The 25,099-nt window shown below is 44.9% G+C and overlaps 1 protein-coding gene across 5 annotated transcripts in view; it reads left to right on the plus strand.

The window, feature by feature from the left end:
* Nucleotides 1–25,099, plus strand: part of LOC135367293 (5-hydroxytryptamine receptor 2B-like) — a 248,934-nt gene that overhangs the window by 84,351 nt on the left and 139,484 nt on the right. For all 5 annotated transcript variants that reach the window (XM_064600494.1, XM_064600495.1, XM_064600493.1 and 2 more), the window contains one exon: nt 1,147–1,246. The gene's annotated coding sequence lies outside the window, so the exon portion shown is untranslated. The remainder of the gene's footprint in view (nt 1–1,146; nt 1,247–25,099) is intronic.

Below are 25,099 nucleotides of genomic sequence, written 5' to 3' on the forward strand. Positions count from 1 at the left end.
TCTATCCAGGAAGTAAGAACCGCTGCCATTGAAATGCTGCTGAACCACTGTGCGCCCACGGGGAGTAAGATGTAAAGCGTTCGAATTGTTGGACATAAACGAAAACGATCTAAGCGTGTTGCACTCCTCTGCAGGCAACTCAAGCCCTAACTGAACTGCTCACGCGCGTTGCACCTGTGTACTGCTATTTTGTGTCCGAAGTAACTTAGAAGTAACTCGTTCTTTTTTTTAAGTAACTCCGTAACTGCGAGTTACATTTCAGGGTGCAAAACTTCGTTATTACCTTAGTTACGTTAACTTAGTCACACGGTAACTTAACTCGTAACGAGTTCTTTTTGCCGGGTAACTTCTCGATGTATGCCTTTCTCCATCTGTCCTCGTCTGTACGCCGCTCATATCCGCAGTTGCATCGCGGCGCTAACACGAAAAAAAAAGAAAAAAGAAAGAGAAACCTCCACTTGTGCCTCGTTTTCAAATTTCATACGCGTTTTATAAGCGCTCTATCACAAGCAAACAAGCAACAACTTTATCAAAATCAAATCACAACTTTATTTTGAGCTGATTAATGGGGGAGTCACATCGGCAGTATTCATCATCATTGCCTCGAATTCTTTATTTCGAGCCTTTTGCGATATTAAATCTGTCGCATCAACGCTTCATACATGACGCATTAGGAGTTCTAAGGTAGCTTAAATAGTTGTTTGTTTGAACGGGCTCTCGCTGCACGCGCGAGAGACCCGCTATTGCATAACCTGAGCCGCCCTCTACAAACGTAACTAGGCGTTCATTCCTTTTAGGAATGACTGTAATTCACTTTTCCTTTCGCCCCTTCTGCGCGCATTACACGCATAATTTGGCTTCGAACTCGGTGAGGAATGCGTACAATGTCGTCAACGCTTACTCGCTGCTCAGCAATGAACGTCTCCTGCGAACGGCTGCAACATGAAGTATGCGGCAACATTTGCTTGTTACGGAAACGCGGGCTCCCACGCCTATACGTATGTGCGTGCGTCCAAGCATGCCGATAGTGAGGACGAGTGCGCGCGTTTGCAGGTCGGTATGAAATTCGGTTGCCAAAAAGATGGAACGCATCCCAGGTCTCTTTTAGTGCCTGCGATATCAAACTCTTCTCGCATTTCGTTACAGGAACTTCTTCTGGAAGTGAGTGTGTAGTCTGCAACCAGCGTGCGATGACTGTGATCGATTGAGCTTTATGAAGAGCTTCGGGATACTTCCAGTTACACAGGTGAGATACTGTTATCTGTAATAATGGGGAGTGGTGAAATGTTGGGGTTCTTCTTACGCAGTATACGGTGTGCTTACAGAAGGGTATGTGTGATATCCGGTATTCCATTTCCCGCGGTCGCTGTAGTATAGAAGGGAAGCTGCGTTTCGTCTCTTACTTCTTCCGAATAATGTGCGGTGATGTGAAACTTACACTGAACGATGAAAGATGAAAGTCACTGAAAAGGTTAGCCAGCTGTAGGACTCGAACCCACATCTTCTGGATTACCTGTTGTTCCAGTCTCAGAACATCAGTTATCTCATGTTACGCTGAACGTTACAGTATAGACACTAGTGTGCTAATACTAGTGATGTAGCGAGAGACGATTTTAAAAAGATGCGCGCGGCGCAAAGCAGCATGGGAACTTTGAGGGTCACTGGTCCGTCGTCTACTTCGGTTACGGTTTGTCCGGCTGCTGATGCTGCTCACACCGGGAACGTTGTTGTTCTCCTTATACCTCCGTCTCTGGTCGTCTCGTAGTGCTTAAGACGCTCAAAGTCCCTATGAGCTTTTGCGTGTAGTTTGTGCGTAGATGCTACAGGAAGCCTGCCCCTGTGGCCGGCCTTCCATTTGATGCCAATACACTGTAGATTGTGCCGTTGTCACGCACGCAACCTTCCTCGAGTCTTCGATCGTTGCATGGCGACGTCCGCATGCAGTGATCTGCTCTAGAATTGGTATCTACGTTGTCCGTGTGAAACAGAGGGAACCAGTCTGTGTGGCTGGTCTCCCGCTGCGATGCCAATACGTGTGTGCTTTTCTAAAAAGATCTATTGCAGGGTCTACTTTGCGCGACAATTTAGATAATAGCGAGTTTTAGTGCGCCGCACGCTATCGCCTTAGCGTGCGTAAGGTATTGCGTTCGAGGATCCGCTGCTCCCCGCAAAACATAAAAAGTGTTTCGCGCGGTACGCCGAACCACGCACGCTATCCCTTGTGTACGCAAAGAACGCGCTAAAGCTCACTAATGAGCGCGGTCAGAGCGGTCAGTTGGTTGGTTGATTTTGCCCACCACGCATCATCCTTTGACTAAGCTAGCTCGCACAGTACGATGTGCCGAAGCAGCTTGTGCCATGCCACCAAGTTGCTGCTGTCCACAGCCTGATACAAAGGCCATAAATACCGGATTGCTGGTAGAGAACGTTCTGAAAGGGGCCTTTTATTGGTGCAGTGCATATAGACTACGTGAGCCCCTACGTCACTGATTACATACCGCCGCCGCGCAAAGCATGCTGGTCGGCACTATCAGCTTTATCAACCTATCAGCCGACGCGTCTTTCCCACTTCTTGACCACTACAGCAAAATATAACCACGAACCAGTGTTCTCGTGACGTCATATGTTTGGAAACAGAAAGCCATCACCCTTTCACTGTTTACAAACAGAAGGCACAACCGGAAGTCGACTAAGGTTTCCAACGTCAGCGGCTGGATGTGGCGCCACGCCGTGTCACTCATTTCAGTTAAACCCTTTCATTGTTTACAAATAGTAAAATTTGTGCATTTGGACTGTTGGTAAGCAGTGAAAGGGTGAATATTCAAAGGATGGCATGCTTTGATGCCTTGTGGCAACACGCAAGGTATTGGGAGTATCAGAGATAAGGAGTCCGCCGTATCGAAAAAGGCCTTATCTTGGGAACACGGTCAAACGACACAGTCGATCCATTCGAAAGACTAGTTGTCTGTGTTGCGTCATTTCTTTCTAGTGTTTCAATTCATTTCAACTTTTCAGTGTTCTGAGGCGGTAGAACCTTTGTGTGTCAGTTCTATACGTGATTGATTTGGATCAAGCGCTCCACCTGACGCCTGTTTTTTTCCCTTAAACCTGTCATGAAAACCAGGTCAGAAAGGAAAGGGGCGTTTTCACCTCTCGAAACTCAATATTTTCCTCTCTCCCTTTTTAATTCAATCAACTTTCGTGACAGATATTCATTGAACAAGGGTGGACAGTTCGGTTCCATTATAGGATCATTAGTTCCTCAAATTGCTTCCCGTCTCTATCTTGGCGTGCTGCAATGTACGGTTACGGATGATGAAATCGGACACACTTTCGATGTGAAGCCAGTATGTCTGTGTCTCTCTTTACCCTATCGTTATCCTCGTCGTCCGTTATATTTGGCGACAATGACAGCCAGCTCTGTCGACGTGATAGATGGTCGGTGGACGCTTTGACATTTTCGCCTGCTCTGCAGACGGAACCTCGTGACGATGTTCGGAAAAAGTCAAAGTTCAGTGAAAAAGGATTATTATGTTGACAATGATCCTAAGCAGAATGGAAGGGATGGGACCCCGTTCTAGAAAGCGTAGAAGTATATGAACCATGTAGGCTTAGAACTCCAAAGCGTCAGATTATATCGGAATATGCCACCCTTCGTGGACGACAGTTTTGACGCAGGAATTTTATTCCGACTACGCAGGGAAAGAACTTAGAAAAATTGCGAGCGACAAGCCGTATGAACCAGTGGTATGAAGACTTCCAAGAGTAAAAGAATAGCAATGCGACTGTAGTCTGGCTAATCTTTCATTTTATATCACCATAAACCTATCTCCGCCCAATTCGTGCCTTGCGGTTGCCACGTCACCTCAGGAAGCCAAGCCAATACGAGCTCAGAAAATCCCAGAGTGCTTAGCGCCGCTTTGAACTGTGGGAGTTTATTAATACCAAAGAAACGGGTGACCTCCAAACTCTTCCGATGTTTCCCCTACCGGTGCACTGTCCACGACGTCTCAAGGTCAGCGAAAGCGAAATGTGAGGGATTATTCTTCGTTCCCCCGCTCAGCAAGCGCCCATGATGCAATGCGTGCGCAAAGAGCACTGGGATTTTCTGAAGTCGTCTATTCACCAAGGCTTTAGATGGCAGTAGTTTATTCTTTTTTTCTTGCGTCCTACACTGATATCCCGGAAAATCTGTACAAGTGCTTTGTCAGATGAATATTTGCCCCCAGGGCATGCCTTTTGTTTTTATTTTCATTATGAAACCGTCCCTTAGTTTTATGTATAGGAGTAGTCTTCCACCGTAACTTTTCCACACTTAACGTCACTTCCGGCAAACACTGCGGACAGATGGCAGCACATTTTGCTGTAAAGCCGGTCGTGGACGCATACTCACCACTCTCCCTCTTTCTCTCTCCCTCTTTACTGTTCTCCTTCCTATACCTCACCACGACAGTAGAGCCACTGTTGCATCTCGGTGCTAACGAGGAATTTGACAGTTGTCTATTTTAGGCTCTTGCACCGGCACGGCATACGTAGCCTTCACAATGCAGAGAGCTGCCGAAGAGCTTTCAAACGTATACCTTTCCTTATCAGATGTAACGATCGAGCAGCTTTCGTTACCGCGCTCTCAAATGGTGGCATTGACGCCTACCATTATTTCCGTTCCACACACACAAAAAAACTACTATAAGGAGCAGTATACAGCACTGTTTTCCCGGTGGAGCAAACAAACACTAAACACACACGACCGTAATGCCTGATAAGACATCCCAAATGGGAACATTGTTGATATATGCTGCCGAGGAGACAGACGGCGACGTCAGCGTAGCGAGTGCATTGTACCTGCATCTGGCAACAATGGGCACGGCTGCATCTGGTTTACGCATATAAACCTTCGTCAGCCTTGTTGTTCGTCTCGCCTTTTATCGTTACGGCGGTCGCTCAACCTGTCCGGCCGCTGACAGGGAAAGATTCCCGACGACTTGTCGTTCGCCGTGGCGCTAGCTTTGACGCTGCAGAAATAAGAGGCTGTCGCGCCATCAGATTGAAGGGTCGTCATGGCAGTGATCGGAGTTTCTCAAGTGCGTATACTGATTCAGTGAATACGGTATAGAGACTGGGACAGATTGAGAGGACAACATGGAGGAAGGGGGGCTATGCGTCCTGGGCCGACTTCAAGGGACGATCGTCTTCGTCCCCATCGATTCCGAAACTATGGTGGCATTTTATTCCTTGTTGATCACTGACCATGGTACCGAAAATCCCATGCGAATTACTGGCGTAGCTTTTGGTGCAATTTGATGAAATACACCGCACGAGAAGACGACCGGATTTTGACAGTATGGCGGAATTCACTCGCTGGAAAAACGAGCAAACGTCATACTGTAACTGGCCAATGATGGCACTCCTTTGACAAAGCTGAACCGCATGAGCGGCGGTCTGGAAAGAGCAGATGACCTCAGAAACAATCGTCTGCAACGCCAGTTGGTTTGTCACTGCCCTCTGATTGGTGTACAAAAGTACGTGCCCATGATGTCGTTGCCGCTGGGCTCTCCCACCTGCAGAGGCACTGCAAACCTATGAAAGTCGTTTATTTAATACCCATGTACTTTCTGGAGAGAAAATTGGCCAAATAGACTGTCGAACAACGTCGGACATTGTGTTATTTGTTTCATACACACGTTTCCGCAGGCTACTGCCACTTTCAATGGGAACTGCGCCGACATTCGTCTACGAAGTCACAAATTGACAGGAAAAGCTTGAGATTCGGTATATCCGACTGTATAGTATTCACCGGGTTTCAGCATCACCTTGGCATGGCAGCAGCGATTCCTCTAAGGTTGCTGCTGAACGAGGGGTGTGCAAGTCTGGTCCTGGTGGAAACTAGTTGAAACCCTCAAAAGCATATTTTGCTTTACGTTTTATCAGCATTGATCATGTCGATCGAATCCGTAATATTGTGCACAATAGGGGCACGATACTACGCAGGAGACCTACTTTACTAAACGAGTAAACGGCACAACGCACGCAGACCATCAATCACAATTCAGTCCTAACGCCCTATACCTGCAGCCAACGCTGGAGCGCTTACTCGAATTTCCCCAAAGCACCATGTGTCATGAAGCGCAGCGTCATCCATTTCATGCCATCCCATATTCACAATGCACGACAACGGAGACTCAGAAATTGCGCTCTGTTTTGCGTTCTCGATGGCCAGCCACAATGAGAACGCGCGGGAGAAGTCGTGCGCAAAAAAAAACCAATCGCCATATGGATGCAGCCACAATGATTCCTATGGTAAAATTGTTTCCAGTTCCCGCTTTCTCCAGTGAGGGTTATCTTGTGGTCTCCGTCACACCACTTCATTTCCGCGCGCTACGCTCGCATATTCAAACTCGATCAGATACAGGAAAGGTTAGACACCTATACGAAGTGCAATCAGCAGCGCGGTTACTGCCGGTGTGGCTACGGCTTTTGCTCGGTCCAACATTCCAAACGTGAAACGCGGCCCGTAAAGTTCTCGGTCCACGGCTTGGCGTTAGTTTGATCTGCAAAGTCAGCGCCACAGTTAACGACAGAGGGTGTGCGTTTCGACGTACTTTTATTCGTTGTGGTAACCCAGCAACACAACGATGGCGTTGCAACGTGGGATTAGAATGTGTCCTGCATTCCGCATTGGCCTTCATGTCGGATTGTGCATCCGTAGTCCCCTCGTTATTTCGAATCGCGCCGAGGCGCGCAAGTGAACACGGCTATGATATGATTGCATTGCGGCTCCAATTAGTGGCGTCAGCGCGTTACGCAATCCAACCATTAATTTGTGCTTAGTTGTGAGTGGGATTTGAATACGTCCATAGAGGTTCGCACTTGCTAGTTTAAATGGAGAGACGTGATTACGTTGTGGCAGGTTGTTGACTGCAGCGGGCGCTGGTATTTCGAGAGAAAAACAAATTTCCATTTGCTATCACCGTATATTCGAAATATGTTCACGTTCGTTCGGCCACCCTTATGTAGATGACAGGTGGGGAGCGTGAAGCGGGTTTTATATTTCGAAACAATTTAACTCCTACATGTCAAGCTCCGCCCACAGATCTAAAGCCGTCTGTGTTTGACTTATGCGGGCGCATGACGAATGCTTCAACTTGTTGCTTGTACACTGATCATGTGGCGAAAACACTCGATGCGTTTACATTAGCATACTTTTATAGAAAACGTGTCAAATATTCCCGTTAATGAAACATGTAAATCGGCTTCTCCGCCTTCCTGGCGTCTGCCATCTTCTCGTATATGCACCACTCACGAATGTGCGGACTTCATTTTTTGCTGGCGTAGATATATACCTCCGTGGCTATTGCTCTTACGTTATCTCACAGTATAGTGCTGGCAGTTTCTGAACGAATGTCGCAATGGATGGCAGCGGTAGGATTGCCACCCGGTCGGTATTTAACCGACACGGTCGCTTCTTTGTCGCTCAGGCCGGCTGCCGGTTTGCAATTCTGGCAGCGTTTTGCCGGTATTATTTTACTTCGGAAAGCGTTTCCTGGAGAAGTATGCAAAGTATATATTTAAAAAATAAATGACACGTGGTCCTCCTAAACCAAGCTGAACGCCCCCTCTAATAATCTACACTGCCACAAGGAGCAGAAAAAAAAAAGAAAAAAAAAAAAAAACCCTGTCCGAGCACCCAGTTACAACTCGAGAGGAGATTAAGCGTGTCTGGTGCGTCGACAGTGTAGAAGTTGCTCGGCTTTGGCCATCAGATGCCTTAGCGTAAGATTCATCCCCGGCCTGCTTCATACTGGTCGTCGACCTTTCAAAACTGTCAGGAACCACAAATCCCTTCCTCTGCCTCGCTTTTATTCCTTCTCGCTTATACGCTCTATATCTCGCCTATGTGGCTCGCCAAGTTTCGATTACCGTTTGAGAATTTTTTTTCTTCCGTTACTTGGAGACTCGGTTGCGGAAAAATAAATTAAATCTGTATATACTCGGCAAGGCTTATATGTGCTTAGAGTATGATAGCTGCGGCTAGCGTGATATCGGAGTTTGGTAAATCATTGAGCGGCGCATCTCTCCGAGAGGGAATCGAGTCGGTAAAGAATTCATCGACTTTTTTTCGCTCACTGTTAAGCGAAGGTGCGGCACTTGCTTTTCGTTCCAGACTGGAGAGAAAAGGCGTCGTGTACTTCTGGCTTGTTGTAACAGTCTAGATTTGTTCCGTCTTGCTGATTAGTTTGCCAAGCATCGAGGATTTCGTTATAATCTCGCCAGTCCTGAAACTGTAAAAGCGCGTGTGTGCTGAATTCTGTTCATCTTAAGCATTGCGAACAAAGCGGATGGTTAGTAGAGGTCTGTTAGAGGGCAGAGAAGGTGTGGCGAGACAAGGTTCGTATAAATAAACGGACGATAAGCCATTAATCGAGTTAATGTACGATTTGTGATTGATGTGATTTAAAGGACTTCAAATTTAGTACTCCCATCCGGGGCCTTCTAGCGTCACAACGACTGTAACTGCAGTAGAACTTCACGTACTTCTTGTATGCAACTTTGCATGTTGTACGCGCGTAGTGAAAAGAAAAATGTGGAGGTGTTACTCCCGACGTGGCCAGGATTGGTCACTCCCTGATACGTGCATCGACGCACAGACTTCGAAATTATAGTCATGTTCAGCCACGAAAAATAAACGGAGCTGTTAGAGGCATTGATATAGTTTAATTTGACAAGCTTTCGGACGGACACCGTCCGAAAGCTTGTCAAATTAAACTATATTGATGCTTCTAACCGTTCCATTTTTCGTGAACGAGCGTCGAAATGCGGGGTAGTTGGTGACAGTTCATAATGATAAAAGGAATAGCAGCCAGGGACAGGGACAAGGAAGCGCGCAGCAGTTCGTTTGTGCGTTTCCTCGTCCTTGTCCCTGGCCGCTATTCCTTTTATCATTATTTCTCTTGGCTATTTCTTTCTGGACTTGACATCCTTTTTATTTTTTTTACTTCGCTGTTCAGTCATGTTCAGCCTAAGAACGGAACGTTTACGCCCCACCCTACGCTCATTCCTATTGGCTGCATCACTCTATATACGTCACGGCAAGTAGTGCGCCCACACAAAACTATATGACGCCTGGTGGCGCTGCAGTATAATTTCTGTTAGCGTCGACCGACTGCATTTCCTGCCCTTTCTTAGGATGAACACGCGGACATGCCTATTTAGCACAAGGACTGTAACACACACACAAAGTTTACAACCAGCGAAACAAAAATCGCAAGCACAGCCCCCTTGCACACGACACTTAGCAGTATGTGTGTCCCATTTGAAGTACGTCAGCAAGTTTTTTTCTCCAATGTTCACGATTTTGTATTCCTTGTTAGCGTCACGAAGCAAATATGGTTACGAGCGGCGTACAGTCCTGGGCCGACATTCGTCCACGATTTATGAGCTACAATTCTATGTAATTTTAAGGGTCATTACGTTTTCCGACTTGCAGTTTAACCATCAATGTCGCTTTCGCGTTATTGAGAACGTTATACTTTGTCTCGGTCAAAACCCGCAGTCCCTTTCTTTCTTTCCCTTTATGTCTCCTTTGAAAGTATACACATTCCTGGATGCTTTCAACCATTTAAGCGCAACCCGTAGAGTGGCGACCATTTCAAGGAAGTGTCCTTTCTTTCAGACGTTGTTTACCGAACGTGACGACGCCATCGTTGTATCGTGTATCGCGTAATGCAGTTCCTTTTGTGCGATGACAAAGTGTGCTTGCTTTCGTCGAACGGCGTTCTTTACGAAGTCTAACAGGGAGCGTTTACCACGCGTATTTTTACTTGTTAAACTTATTCTGTCACTGAAATACTTCAACTAAAATTTAGGAATAAGTCGCTGGATGGCTTGGGCTCAGGCTTGTGATGGGCGCCTGATGGCGTCAGGCTTGTCAGTTCGTCTTGCAGTTACGACAGTTCACTTGTTGACGCCACAAAAAGGCGTTCCTTTTGTGTTGTTAGATTAGACTAGATTAGATTAGCTTGGAGTATTAGATTAGATAGCAAATTTTTGGGTCCTCTGTTCTTATAACTGCTGCCGTTATTTTTCTCTTATATTTCTCTTATTATCGTGTACCACCCTGCTTCGTTTCAGTATTATATAAATAAATAAAAAAAGTACAGCGACGATTCTTCGATGGTACAATAAGTTTTTTTTTTACACATGGAAAAGATAAGAATGTAGTTCTTATCTCTATATATTGATAGGAGATAAGAATCTTATCTCCTGCAAATTCATTCAACATCGCATCATGGTGTGTCTTACTCACAGCCCGTCACGTCATATCAACATCATAATTCATCATGCGGCATCAACATCACTGCGCTTCAACTTCAAAGCCCATCACTGGGATGAAGTTCAGGTCGAACGGCCATTGGATTCCAACTTCGAAACCTTTAACTTCAGCATCACATCACATCACATCTATAGGACGTAATTGAACATCAACTTTAACGTCACGCCATATATCGCAGCCAATCACGCAGCATCACATCATTCTCCATGACGTGAAGGTGAATCATGTCTGTGATGACCCGACCATGAAGGAATTTGCTTAACTGCGCACCAGAGTGTCTATTTTCACTGTCATTTGATGACTTCAATCTCCATTATATTTCTGCGAAAGTGCCTCTAGCAATCGGGTAGAGTATTGCCTATCGCACTGAAACAGGTGGGGGAGGGATATACGTTTCATACAGATTCATAATCAAAATAGAAAGTTTTTGTCGTCCATAAAAATGTGAAAAAGATGATACAGGAAACTAAGAAAATGAACGCAGCGATATGACAAAGTTAAAACAAAAGAAAAACACTAGCTATGCTAACTTTACCCTAATCAAAATCTCTCAACCAACATAGCAGGATAACAACTAGCATGCGACAACAACCACATGAACGGAGCATAGCCCCATTTTCAAACAGCTTTGTTGCCTTTCTTTGATGGCATACATGAACACAGCATAGCTCCATTTTCAGACTGCTTTGTAGCCTTTCTTTGATGGCATGCATTGCCAAACGCTCGCGAACAGAAAGTAACACCTGAAGAGCCACCCATTAGGAAGGAAGGATCAGTGTGCTAGATGCGTTTTCCGTTACTTTGATTTTGCAATTAAGTCCAGCGGCGTTTTTCTTGCATTTCCTCGGCCCATTAGTAACGGCGAAAGAAGAAGAAAAAAAGTTCACTGATGTTCGGCAGGAACCATTAGCACAAATGAGGCAGTGCATAATCGAAGGAGAGGAGAGCACGTGAACAGAGAACTGGAAGAGGGCGCTCTGGAGTGCTTAATACGGATGGTCATTTCTGGGCCCTCTTTTAATTGCAAGCTCTCTCAGGCTTGGGTATTAGAAGGACGTCACCGCGTCGTTCGCTCTGGGATACATATATATATATACATATTTTGTCTCATCTGCTCTGGATTCATCCCGTGCCACTAGGTATACCGTGAGCACACTTCGAGAAAGGGTTGAAATTTTCTTTAAAAGTGCGGAAAGCGACTGGAAGTCACAGAAAGCTTGTGTTTTGAAGTCGTCTGCGGCGATTAGGCGAAGCAGACGACATTGCGATTCTATACGATCACGTGACAAAGAAGTGAGAGAAGGCCCTCTGTACGTAGGTTCCGCTTTCCCGATCGAGTCCTAAGAGATATAGGCCGCGTACTCACATGTAAGAAGCAACATCTCTATGATACCGCAAGACGTTGCAGTTTCTGCTATTTCTACCGATTTCCCTCGAAAAGCCGGTCTCTCGGCATCCATCGCAGCTTTTTTTTTTTTGCGGTAGGAATTGGCACTATGCACATATGCAGCACCACATCTCAATATTACGGTGGTTCGTCTCGTACATCTTTATGGTTTGGAAAGAAGTGACAGCGAAACCGTTTTGCCATGCACCAGATAAAGTCTGTCGGCACATCCAGACGAATATAAATATATAAATATCTATATCAATCACCAAGAGAAGATAAAGCCTAGGAATGTGTGCCCCGAAGATGGAAGTTTCCTTTTTGCTTCCATGGGGGAGTTGGTCTTTTTCCTTCAAATGCTCCGTTTATATATGTGATGGGACGAGTTTTGCGAGTTTTCCTCCGCTTAAGTGGCAGTTTCAACTCGACAGAAAAATGGAGGAAGGAGCATTACGAATTCTTTTTGTCTTTTGTGTTTTTGTCTGTAAATTTTGCCGTCCTTCCGTAGCCCTCCTTGAAGGACTCCGTCGTCGAATGGAGACTCCCACTGAAGATTATTGCTGCGTGCGTTCTCGTGCGGAAGGGCAGCCATTGCGCTAGATTTATTCTCCAGCTTGTGGAGGGTACGAAATGTTGAGGTACTCATTGAGAGTAGTTTGTTGGAATGGGCGTCCAACTCTGCGTTTTAACAGTTTGTGAAAGACCAGCAAGCAAGGTGGACTCACAGAGGTCAGGCGTAGAACTGAGTTTAATTTGGAAAGATGCCGGGCCGAAAGAGAAAAGGGGCGTGCCGCGAGGCTGCGTGCCGAAACAACATCTTCGCTCACGGTCCAGCGCTGGCCGCTACAAGTTTTTCTTTCTCCTACTAAAGGATATACCCGCGGAGTGATAGGTACGGTACCGGTGCGTCGTTTGCGAATAAATTAGGTGCTTTTAGATACCATGTCTCTCATATCTCAAGCGTGTGAACGCATCACACAATCGTACGTTAATGGGGAAATAGCCGGATCGCGATATACGATTATTAAAGGCAGCGTAAAGCAGCAGACAGGCAGTTTATGTTGACTGCGTAGTGTAACAGCTTCTGGGCCTTAAACGCAGCGCAACAAGTTACACATGTGACAAACAACGCTGCAGAGTTTTAATTTTCGAGCAAAATTGAGGTAAAACGGCTCGGCGCGACGTCTAGTGGCAAATAATGGTCAATTTGTCAAGCAACAGTGATCTATGTTCCCTACTGACTTGCTGCTCCCGATGGCTACGTAGCCGCCATGTAGTCAACTTCTTGGATGGGTGGATGGATAGTGGCGCCCCCTGGTGTGCCTCTCTGTATCGCATGTCCAGCACAGATCCAACAGTGGAGCACTTCGAGGACTATAGAGGGGGTGAGGGGGGATTCGAGCGGTCTGTCTGCCTAGATTGGCTGCACGTTGCTCGGGGAAGGGATGAAAGTTGAAGGGGAAGGCTCACACGTGTGGTTCTACAGTTCCCTGCACTACAACGGACCGTGAGGGTCCAGCACTTTCATTTTAAAGTTCCAGTGTTGTCCGCGTGCGATGTAGTTTTGCCGCCATACTTGACGAGCAATGCACAGTTGGTGACCACTTCGACACAGTGCTGCCCGTAATTTTCAGTTCAAATGTTCTAAACACTACGAGCGCAATTGTGACGGAAGAGTACTGAGGGCCGGCTCAGGCAATCAAATAGAGATATCTTCTACAATTCAGCCTCTGCTGCTTTGCGGTACCTTTAAAGGAGCAGTCTAGAGGCACACAACTTTGTTTCTGTTTTTGGTCGCTATGGACTGTTAGGCGCCCGAACACAGTTTTCCCACAATTAGTACAACCGGGGGGACGTGTGTGTACGCGCGGTAGCTGCATCGCCATGCCGACCGAGGGGAGAATATATGCTGCTGTTCCATCGTTGACGTACGACAAAAACTCTCGGCGGCGGTGATTGATAATCGGATATTACTCTTGTGATCGCAATCTTTTTTGTCGGGCTGCATATATGCTTTAGTTTTCAGAGATGAGAAGAACAGTCTCTGTCCGAAATATCGGGGACTTCTGTCCTGAGGCAACTCCCTTCCTAAAATCAGCTTAGTTCTATTCGTTGCAAAGTCGCTGACAAACTGATGAGGTGATCTCTCGACGCCAGATCCGTTGTTTCATTTTTGCGATGCATACTAATCGGGGGGGGGGGGGGGGTGTGAAGATTTATTAAAGAAAAAAAGGAAAGGTCAGCCAGATAGAGATCGGCTTGCTATCCCAAAAAATCAGTTGTATTGGTCACATAACAGCGATCGATTCGCGAACACCTACGGAAACGTGGTCTGTTCTTCGGTAGATTCCACTGGCTACTCTCTGGTTAAATATTGACGGTTCCTTGAGTGCCATCCTTCCGAATGCCCTCGAGCGGTGGCATTGTAGGGCTCGTTAAACTTGAATGATATTGTCACGTGTAGAATAGATGTGCTCGGTTGGTATCGGCATTTCGATATATGTTATTCATCGAGTACCTTACAGCAGGGAAGCGTACATTCACTACAGATAGCAGTAACTTTTATCGAAGGAAAAAAGCTATGGTGACAGCAACAATGCACCTGGTTTTGTTACAACAGGTAAGAAGACGTTGTGTCGTGTGTTGTGAACGGACCCGTGAGATGGCGCGAGAAAATGTCATTATCACCTTCGTCTAACCGCACAAGAGCGGCAACTGGAAATAAGGATTGACAGTTTGCAAGGACGTATTCAGGAACACATTCTCGTGAAAAATTTTACATGAACCGCCGGGGGAGCTTTCATATACTGCTACAGCGTCGACGTCGTAAACCGCACCGGCTGCGGGCTGCTAAATTTACGTCTCGGAAGTGACGTCACGACAGACAGCCATTCCAATTGGTTGTCTTTGGAGGAGGAGCAAAGTAGTGGACAGGTTGCGCCTGAAGGTTGCGAAGAGAATCGCTCGTGGGGCGATCCGTGCTGCAACTTAGCAACTGGGTTGCGCAACTCCAGAGCCGTATATAATGGGCCATTGCTATACCTGAAGCTCCACCCACTTTTTCAGCTTTCTGACCAATGAGGTCTTGAAATATGAGACACTTTCAATCAACCTATCCTCACTATTTGTCCCACTATCCAACTTGGATAGCGCCATCTTGGGTTGCAAGTGGATTGCCAACGCCACCTAGGATGCGCAAGGCACGTCGGGAATTGTCGTCTGCTTCCGTCGTTGTACCGCTTCCGGCGGAACCACTGACGTGACGTACCGCCTAATATTGAAAATTGTAAAGCGCATCACAGCCAGATAAATTGAATTGTATGCAAAAATTAGGTGCAGGAAATTACGATCTGCAAGGACTACATTGTGAAACTGATGAAATATGCAATATTAATAATGTACATGTGCAAGTCAAAGCTCACTCTGCACCCCAGTATACAACATGTATGTCTATATAAAGCAATGAATAAGAGTCTCAGGCGGAGGCTACAGGGAAAGTGACTATACAGTTGGTAGTTTATTAGATAGTCACAAGAGAAATATCAGTTATTAGAACTAGGACCGATTTAGGAGAATTACAAACCTTGAATCGATGTTTTTGGTGTATCTCCCGATGTTTGGTGTGTCTCCTTCGGGACAAAACACGCTAATGTTTGTATGTAGGCGGTTGTACGTGTGAGTGCACATATATTCGATATATTCCGAACAGGCACACGGATGTAGGCACAGTTCCTCCGTTAAATCGTCCAAGTCTGCTTTTTCACGTCTGCACACGGCTTCTAGTCGCAGTTGCTTCATGGTGCTATAACACCAAATAAAAATACAATAAAAGTACGAATATCCCCGACATAAAGTTGAGCACAAAAGAAAGAGCTTCCGCTTGGCAGCATCGCTTCGAGGCAAGATGGAGCAATTGACAACCTCTTAGCAAAAGGGTGTTTTCGGCCCATTTATATTCTCCAAGGCAAACTTAGCCGTCACGTCCTCCATAGTACTCGCAAAGGCTCAATACAGGCTCTCCGCGAGGCCTTAGCTGTTATGCACCGAGGGAACCCAATGAAGCCTAATGGAAACAACGTGTTGCTCTCCGTGCGTCGCCGATCCTTTATACAACTTTCTTTTTTCTTCTTTCTTGGCCGTCTCAGTGTTGTTGGCACGCCACCGCAGGGTGGGAGGGACCGCAAGATGCCTGTCAACGCTGGCACGAAGCGGAGGCACTTTTCTCATTAGGTTGCTTTACACGGGTCTGGAACTATGAGATAATAAGGCAGGAATAAGGGAGTGGTATTCTGCGTTCGAAAGGCCAGGATGGAAGGGTGGCTGATGTGATGATTGTTTTCTTAATTGTTATTATCATAGATCGAGAAGTTACCCGTCAAAAAAAAAAAAAAACTCGTTACTAGTTAAGTTACCGTGTGAAAAATGTAACTAAGTTAGTAACGAAGTTCTTCAGCCTGAAAGGTAACTCGCAGTTACGGAGTTACTTAAAAAAAAGGAACGAGTAGCTTCCAAGTTACTTCGGACACAAGATAGCACAACACAGGTACTGGGCGCGTGAGCAGTTGAGTTCCACCTTGAGTGCAACACGCTCAGATCGTTTTCGTTTGTGTGCAACAATTCCAAAGGTTCAGCTTCATTTCAATAGCAGCGGTTCTTACTTCCTAAATAGGATACTAGGACTAACCTCTCCATATTTTCTCCAATCTCTTTTCCAATCCAATCCAATCCAATCCAGGATACTGTCATTGATTGAATATCGCGTTTTATGGCCTAAAATGCCATGAAGGAACCGGAGAGAAAGCAAGAAAATAAGTGGACGTGAGTGAAAAGCGAATTAAAAGTAACTTGGAACTTAGCTTAAGTTACTTTGGCAAAGTTACCTGAAAAAGAAACGAGTTCCTCTGAAAGTTACCACAGCGTAAAAGTACCGAGTTAAGTTACAAGCTACCAAAAAAAAAGAACTTGGTTACAGTAACGAGTTACCTCGAACTCTGGTTATTATGCCCTTTTCACACGAACAGCCTTTAATGATCATTGCGAACAATGGTCATTGAACAAGTTCGTAGCGCCACCTAGAGTGTAACCTATCATGCAGCATTGTATTTATAATGCTCGTTTCAGAAGTTGACACGTCGCACGCTTAGTGGCACTACGCATAAACTCAATGGCCATTAGTTTCAATGATAATTGAAGACTACCCGCATGACAGGGCTATTATTCAGCGTTATGCATTCGGGCATTATCGGATTAAAGTACAGTGACGGTAGTTACGAGCAAGTAACTTCAGTGATAAGTAAATGGTGATAGTAAGCAAAGACAAAGTAAAAGGTATCATTGCCTTGGAGTTACATACAGTTATGGCATTTCACATTATACTGGAATATGTAATTCTTCTTTTACTTTCATGGCTAAAATAGTCATATTTATGGAAATCGGGCTGGAAGAAAAAGAAAAACATGAACGTCCATCAACATGGATGCAAGCTATAGTCCTACGTGGTAAATGCCATAAAAGAGAGCAGTAATAAAAATAATTATACAATGATACATGTGACATGCACTCTGATGAGTTGCAGGTAGCGAAAAAAAAAGGTCAAAGTGCTAATAAGGGAACTAAAGCAAAAAATGGAAGAAGTCTAGCACTCGCAAGTGAATAAAATAAGTCTTGAAAGAGATTGAAACATTTATTTTACTGAAAAACAAGATTTCGGACGGAGTCCGTCCTGCATCAGGTGCGATACATTGAACACTTGGTAGAGATATTTATACTAATGTACATCAGAGAAAGGGGACACAGAAGGTGAGGAGGTGGTGAGGAGGTGGTGAGGAGGAAATACAAATTCTTATTAGAGAGGATTGAGGGCGCGAAAAAGAAAATACAAAAGAAGGCGATGTACACCAGGGGTGTTACCGGAGACAAAAACCGTTGAGAGATCTCAGGTGAGCGAACATGGTAAAGAAGACCGCTGGAAGAAATATTGCACTGCTGGGGTTTGAGAAAAGATAAACAATGGCAGCACTAAGGAGAGAGGAAGGAAAAAGAACTCACACACAAAGAATGAAAATTGTTCGTCCGCCCCGATATCTGCAAGAAATGATGTATATTTATGTCTATGGCAGATCGCCCTGTTAGAGCTGTCCTTTGATTTATCGCGTCCGCTTTTGTACATTGTGTAACAATATCGATGAATGCAGCCAACCATCCACAGTGCGCTTTCCTGTTCACTCTTGCATGCATCGGAACGGCCGAAACGCCACCGGATCCACAGATATAACTGCAGCGCAGAAGTCAGGAAACCTATAATTGCGGCTCTTCCAAAGAGAGCCGCGAAAGGTAATGAATTATTTCCTGGCGGGAAAGCCTAATCTGGTATCGGGTATTACGCTCTCTGAATCGGCTTTTTCCGCCGCGAACTGCGCTGATGGTCTTGCTTTGTGGAAAGCATTTCATGCGCATGTTGTAATCTACATTTACGCCGACATCCGCTCTCAGTTTCATCCTTCCTATATGCCAGTGTTGCGCTGGAGGACTGCGCAATACGAGATGGTGGGTATTCCGAAATATGTACGGCCGTGTTTGCTTCGCGAGGTGGTCAACATGCCGCATAATCGCATTTATCATGAAGAATGCTTTTTTTAATGGCGTTATCGATACGCTTTTTGTTCGCAAATGCTTTTTTAAAGCTATGAGAGCAGTGCAGGAACGCCGTTTTTTGTAATTGAGTTCAGTACGGCCAGGCGGGGCATCCTCGCGAAGAGGGTATGTAACCAATATAGATGACTCATTACTAAAAATTGATTAATTAACTCTTTAACTAGGGGTTTTCGGATAAAAGCGTGGTAACAGAATTCGACGCAATCCTATTCAAAGGCCTTTTTTTTTTAATCTGGAAACGAGCACTATGCGTTGATATGTCAATAGCCGAATTTTGCTACGCAAATGAGCCGAAACCGAAACCGAAACCACGCGCCCCAGGAGCGCATAACCTTCGCCGTCGGAGGGTTATCTGGGTCCCAAAGCGGTTGATCAGCATCTACTTCAGTCATCTCCATTGCTCAAAAGCACGTGGGCCTCTGACGTGGAATGAGCAATGTCATCCCTGCGCACCTGAGGCACGCGGTTTCGTTTTCGACTGGTTTGCATAGCAAAATTCGGCAATGTATATTTCAACATACAGGATTTTCAAGATTTTTTTAAGGCTTTCGACAAGGTTTGTCTCTCATGATGCTACCTCACTTTTCTCGAAAGCCTTGACTAAAAATAATAATTAATAATTAATAATTGGAGGTCTACGTCGCGAGACAACTGAGATCATGAGCGACGCCACAGGGGTCGGTCTGTGGATTGCTTTTGCCCACCTGAGGGTTCTTTAACGTGCGATGAAAGCTCACCACACGGTGCCCTGCTTGACTAAAAAGTTAATTAATAATTTTTGTTATTAACCGTCTAGCATAGAAGATGTCCGCTTGGCCGTGTAACTCAAGTGCTAAAAAGGCTTCCGTGCTGCCCTGATATCTTTTTTTTTTAAAGTCTCGCAGCGCAAAAAGTACCCTGTATTTGTACCTGTACCATTCCATGAGCAAATTAAAATGGCGGAAGTGAGCAGGTGTGCTGTAGAAAGAGGGAAAAGAAGTGTAAAATTTTCTGGAGTTCTATAAAAACACGCGCCATCCTCGTCATTTTTACATCAGTGTTCCTCAAAGGAACTTTAACCTCTTTCTACGTCCTTCCTTCCGTAGATTGCAACTTGTGGCCGCTCCCTGCGTATGGTGCCCTGCGCATGAAAAGGGGAGACGTCAGAGTGCTGTCCTTTCCCGAAACATAATCAGAGAAATGTCCCTGAAAATAGTCCAAGGGTGTACAGGAAGGTAAAGGCGGTTCCATAATTTGATGTCGGTCGCAGTGAATCGGATCCACTGAGGCCCACATCAAGGTAAGGAACTGCCATTGCGTGGCGCCAGTCAACCTGTCATTCATAATTATCCTTCCTTCACGGGTAATATTGAACGGGAGTTACTTCTCTTGTTCTTCCGCTGACGACCCTTTCCTAATTTGTCTAGTGTTCTCTTGAAGAAAGTGAAAGAGAAATGCATATGTATAGACAGACAGGGCAGCCGGCAGGGGCGACCGCGCCCGGTGAGCTCAGAGGAAAGGGGTTTGATAATAACTGGGTGAAAAACATATGGGACCGATTTGAAAATTTTGGAAACAATTCATTTTTTAAAATAAATTAGTTTTATTTAGTCACACGAGGAAACAGATACAAAAAGTCACATGGCGCGACTTGACGGGGTACCTGCTCCCCACGCATGCAGCAGCAGCAGCTAACAGCCACAAAAAAAAAAGAAAAAAGAAAGAAAAGAAAAAATCGTAACAAAATCAACGTCAACACAGGGGAAAAGATATCCACATCACATAGAGGACCATATAGCACCTGCATTTGATCTCGCCTGTCTTGTACATTGATTGATTGATTACTTCAATCGCTGGTTTTTGGATTTTGTTACACATCACTACATCAACAACACACCTAATTGCTAATCTCCAATAGAGGGGAAAGTTAAACTCGTGCAACTTCCAACTCAAAGGGATGGCGCATTCTAACTCGTATTGTTCTTGCGCCACTAGACACCAAATAACCATCATCATCATATCATTTGCAGTGCAACCAATCAATGGAATAACAACAACGATCTTTAAAAGGGTAGGGATGAAACAAAACATGTTCTTTAACCTGTCTTCATGAAGATTTTAAGAGATCAATACCGATGCTATTCGACAAGGTTGGAAGTGTATACTGAAGTCCGCGTTCTCCATATGTAGTCCTACATTTTGGAACAGACCGGCTTTGTTGTCAACGACAAGGGTAGTTGTACACAGACCGTGATAGGTCGGGTATCTCAAAGAAAGCTGCGAGTTTTCTATAGTTGCTGTTCTATATGACAATATTAACAATATATACAATATATATAATATTGACAATATTGCTGTTCTATATCACTATATTGATTGATATTGATACATATGGTGGATAAGGACGAGATTAGACTGGCAAAAACGTCCTGCAGTATTCTTGCAGTGTTCTTGTTGATAATCAAACTACCCAACAGCAAACACCATCTCTGATACAAAGTCGTCAAAAAACGTAATTGGAAGTGAGAGTTTCGTAGTTCTAGAACTAGCCTTCCGTGTGGAAAATGAGAAATAACTGCCAGTTTTCAGCTGTTCTCTTCATCTTAATAAAGTTGTTTGTTCTCTTCATCTTAATTCTTTATCAATTATTATCTTATTCTGTTTTTTTTTTGTGTGTATGTGTTTACGGATATGGTGCTCATACTGCTTTGTGCGTTTTCCTGCTTCATCAAGTCTTCATCGTCTGCATCTTCAATCCGCATCATGAAATCTTCTCGCAGACCTGCTGTAACGGAGTAACCAACGTTGTCCACATCTGGGGTACCATTTCCATGTTTTTCTTTTCATATCTAATGTAAGCTTAGCTTTTTTTACGCCATTCTGTTGAGCTCCGCGCATGGTAATAGTTCTAGCCTGCTAGTTCTGCGGATAAGAAAATAGGAAAGAACATTTTTTTTTCTTGCTGCAGTTAGTTGCTCGGACGCAGAACTTGGTCAATACCCCAGCTCACATAAAGTATCGCTAGCATCGCCTTCACGCAGCAGCATCGCTGCCGTCTGTGAGAAACCCAGCTGGACGTACGAAATCAATATCGGCCACCTTGGACAAGAAAAACGACTCCGCTAAAACTCAATATCTTCCACCCTCATACGGACATCAAACCCATCCGGAACAATAACGGATCACAGTAAATATTCTGAACCGCGCTGTAAAAAGCGATATTGTACTTTTCCTGCCAATAGGTGTCAGGACATGACAACTGGCCCGCAATATTACACCGAGTGACCGCCCTGACAGTGGCCGGGTAGCAGCACTGCATCCCTTCCTCGTATATATAAATGGCGACTTGAAAAATGACGCCTCGGGGACCCTATCTTGAAGTCTTCGCAGGTGCAGCTTTGCTTTTTCGGCGGAGCACGCGTGAGAAATATTTATCTCCAGCCATCCTGCATCATTCATGACGCTCCTCGATTTTTTTTTGTTTTTGGGGGAAAGCGATGGTATTGATGGTGTTCTCTGGTTTTAGGAGAATGATCGAGCGCTTTGTGCTTGATTTTGTGACGACAGCGTATCGAGAGGATAGGCATGAGCGCTGTCTATGTGGGTTCCTTGGAGTAGTTAAAAGTAAAGGCGCGCAATCGGAGGATGTAACGTGGATGATGAATGACGTCCTGGAAGTCGATAGGGCATTGGAGAAACTGGCCGGGAGTTTCGAATATTCTACGACGGGATGGAAACAATGCTTGAGCGTCGTCGTAAAACGTACACCATATTAGAAGCTGAGGTTCTGCGTTCAACGCGTCAATCCCTGCGGCAAGAACTGCTCAATGGTCACCGCCATCGCACTGCCTAACTCAACTTTATAGCGACTTTAATACCACTGCTGCACGCGGTACACTCACCAACTGCACACCGTGAACTCACGAACCTGACAGGATGACACAGTGTGCGGGGAACTTCTCAGCGAGTACCTCTCGTGCAGAGTGACGTCATGCTTACGACACAGCGGGGGCGTTTCTGTATACAGGGTGTCGCAGGAAACATGTCAACGAATTATAATAATTAAAAAAAAAACACCACCTAGAATCATGCGGTCAACGGCATTTGTTCGGACTAAGTTTTTGCCACCTCTTGATGTGAATGTCATGTAACGTAAGTTTAAGTATGCGAATTTTTGCGAACTGAACTCGGAAATTTGCCAGGCAAAGTTCCCTTTTTTAGCCTGCCTATGTGAAGACCGTGCCGAATTTACTCAAATTAATAATAATTGACAGCGATATTGAAGAGCTATACCATCGGAAAAAATAGCTGAACATCATCCTCTACGGAGCTCCCAGAGGATAGCGCGCGTCGAATTTTTCAGCGCAATTGTTGTCAGTCCGACGAGAGGAGGTTGGAAACCCAGCCCACACCGGTATCGTAGAAAGAGGTAACACAGGCATGGCTTATCGCGTCCGGCTTCCGCTGGGATCATGCCTTCCCTCTCCCATTTTCAGGAACTGTCACTTTTTCTACTATCACTCTGTGGGCTGGGTTTGAGACCTCCTTTTGTCGGAATAACAGCGATTGCGCTCAAAACGTCGTCGCGCGTTATGTTAAGGTGCTCCGAAAAGCATTCCTATTCGGCTATTTTTTCCGATGGGATAGCTCCTGAATATCACTGTCAATTATCATGAATTTGAGTAAATTGGGCACGCTCTTCATGTTGGTGTGGTAAAAAGTGACCTTTACATGGCAAATTTCTGAGTTCAGTTCGCAAAAATTTGCATAATTAAACTTGCGTTACATAACATTCACATCAGGAGGTGGCAAAAACCTAGTATGAACAAATGCCGTTGGCCGCATGATTCTAGGTGGCGTAGTTTTTTTACAATTTTTAAATTAAAAATTAAATAAATTCAATGACATGTTTTCTGGGGCACCCTGTATAGAATAACCGCACCAAGTGTACGACAGCCATTCGGTGCTTCATTATACTTATTTACGAATGACTTAATCTTGGAGTATTTATTATCGTAACAGGTCACGTGTTGTGTGCAGCATTCGCTCATTGGTTGTAGCCAATAGTCGATAGCCAATTCGCGATGCTAATAAGAAATTAGAAGAAAATCGTTCCAAGTCACTGTGAACCTGCCTTGGACATAGCAACATTTAACAAACATTTAACATAAACATAAAAAAAGCAGTCTAAGAAGTGAAGATCTGCTTGCTTGTATCGTCGAAGACGCTGTTGAATTGAATACTACGTTGCAGTATCTGGGACATGCAACGTTTCACTTAGTTCGTAAAGAACGTGTCGCTCTTTCTTTCGATGTCTAGAGTTTCTTTTTACTTGCCTGCTCAGACCCGTTACGTTTCCTTCTTCTTGAAAGACACTTTGAAATGGACTACAAGATACCCGCCCAATTACCTGGCGGAGAAGGCCGCGCTTAATAAAGTGTCCCCCTCTTTTTTGCGTGGGTGCAGGGACACCTTAATGACTGGCATACCTGTGCCTCGGATTAGCTTAGAATTAAGCTCAGATATTGGGGGGCAAGGTCAGTGGAAAGGAAAAACGTTTCTATGATTGAAGGGGGCGTACTTGTACCTCCGTATAAGCCGCTTAACGTCGTCTTCCTCTTTTACGTCTTACCGCTTTCGTAACTTCTTTATCCAGGACGGAGTTAGTGTGTTAATTTGCGCGGGGGAGTATTAAGGGGGAGAGAGAGCAAAAACGTAGTAATTTGAAAGACTGTATTTAGTGTCCGTCTTCATCGGAGGGCTGGCCACGCGAAAAAGTTTGCTGGTCTGTTTACGACATGTGTTCTGGGAGATAATTAGCGCCCATTCCGAATAATTGCGGATGTCAGGCTGGATTTTGTTTCTGTTACGCTGTTTTTGTAAACACGAAACAAACAAAAATATGTCATTATTGGCGCGTTACTGTTAAGGGTACGGAAATTGCGGAAGGGTAACAATTTTTATTTTAAGGAAAAATATCGGAGAAAGGTAGTTTGTTAGAAGACAGGTTGAAAACGAAGAAATTGTCTTTATTTTTGGTGATTAAATTCAACGAAAAATGCATTAATTTGTCCCTTGATAATACGGAGCTGTAAGCGAATGTACATAGACAGCATCTGCTCGTAGCTGGTGGCTCTGGGAACATGTTAATGACTGGAAGGTGCTGGGTTCGAACCCTTCTACAGTCTGTGGTGTCTGCGATTCTCTCTGGGTTTTCCGGCAAACATCCCAGCTAGATGTCGACACAGTTCCCCTTGAAGTCGGCCCACGATACATACTCTTCTCCTGTGTACATCTCCTTCTTTTCTGCGTCCTCTCTCCAGTTTCACTTTGTTCGTCTGCTTTGGCTCCTCCGTTTTCTCCCTTCCAATACTTCCTTTCCTATCTTCCTATATTCCTTTCCTATTATCCTGTCCTCTCTCCACCCGAAAACCTCAGTTGTTTCGCGGTGCTCGTGCGGATGTTTGTACAAAGTATGACGTCATGAAGGTTAAATGAACGGTAGATATAGTTGAAAATGCCATTTTAGACAAGCTTACTCTTCGAAAAGAGTCGATGTGGAGTATATTGGGCTGAAAAACATAAAACGATGAAACTGGCGAATTAGTAGTGTAGTGAACCGACTGGAGCGGAGCTGGTCCACCAGAGAGACGTTTTCCTTGTTTATCTTTTCTGAAAGCGCTAATAAAAAATAAAAACGAAAAACACTGAAGATACCCTTTTAATGCGTACAAGCTTTCGTGCAGTGG

This window comes from Ornithodoros turicata, chromosome 8 (genome assembly GCF_037126465.1).
Source record: "Ornithodoros turicata isolate Travis chromosome 8, ASM3712646v1, whole genome shotgun sequence".
NCBI classification, from domain to species: Eukaryota; Metazoa; Arthropoda; class Arachnida; order Ixodida; family Argasidae; genus Ornithodoros; species Ornithodoros turicata.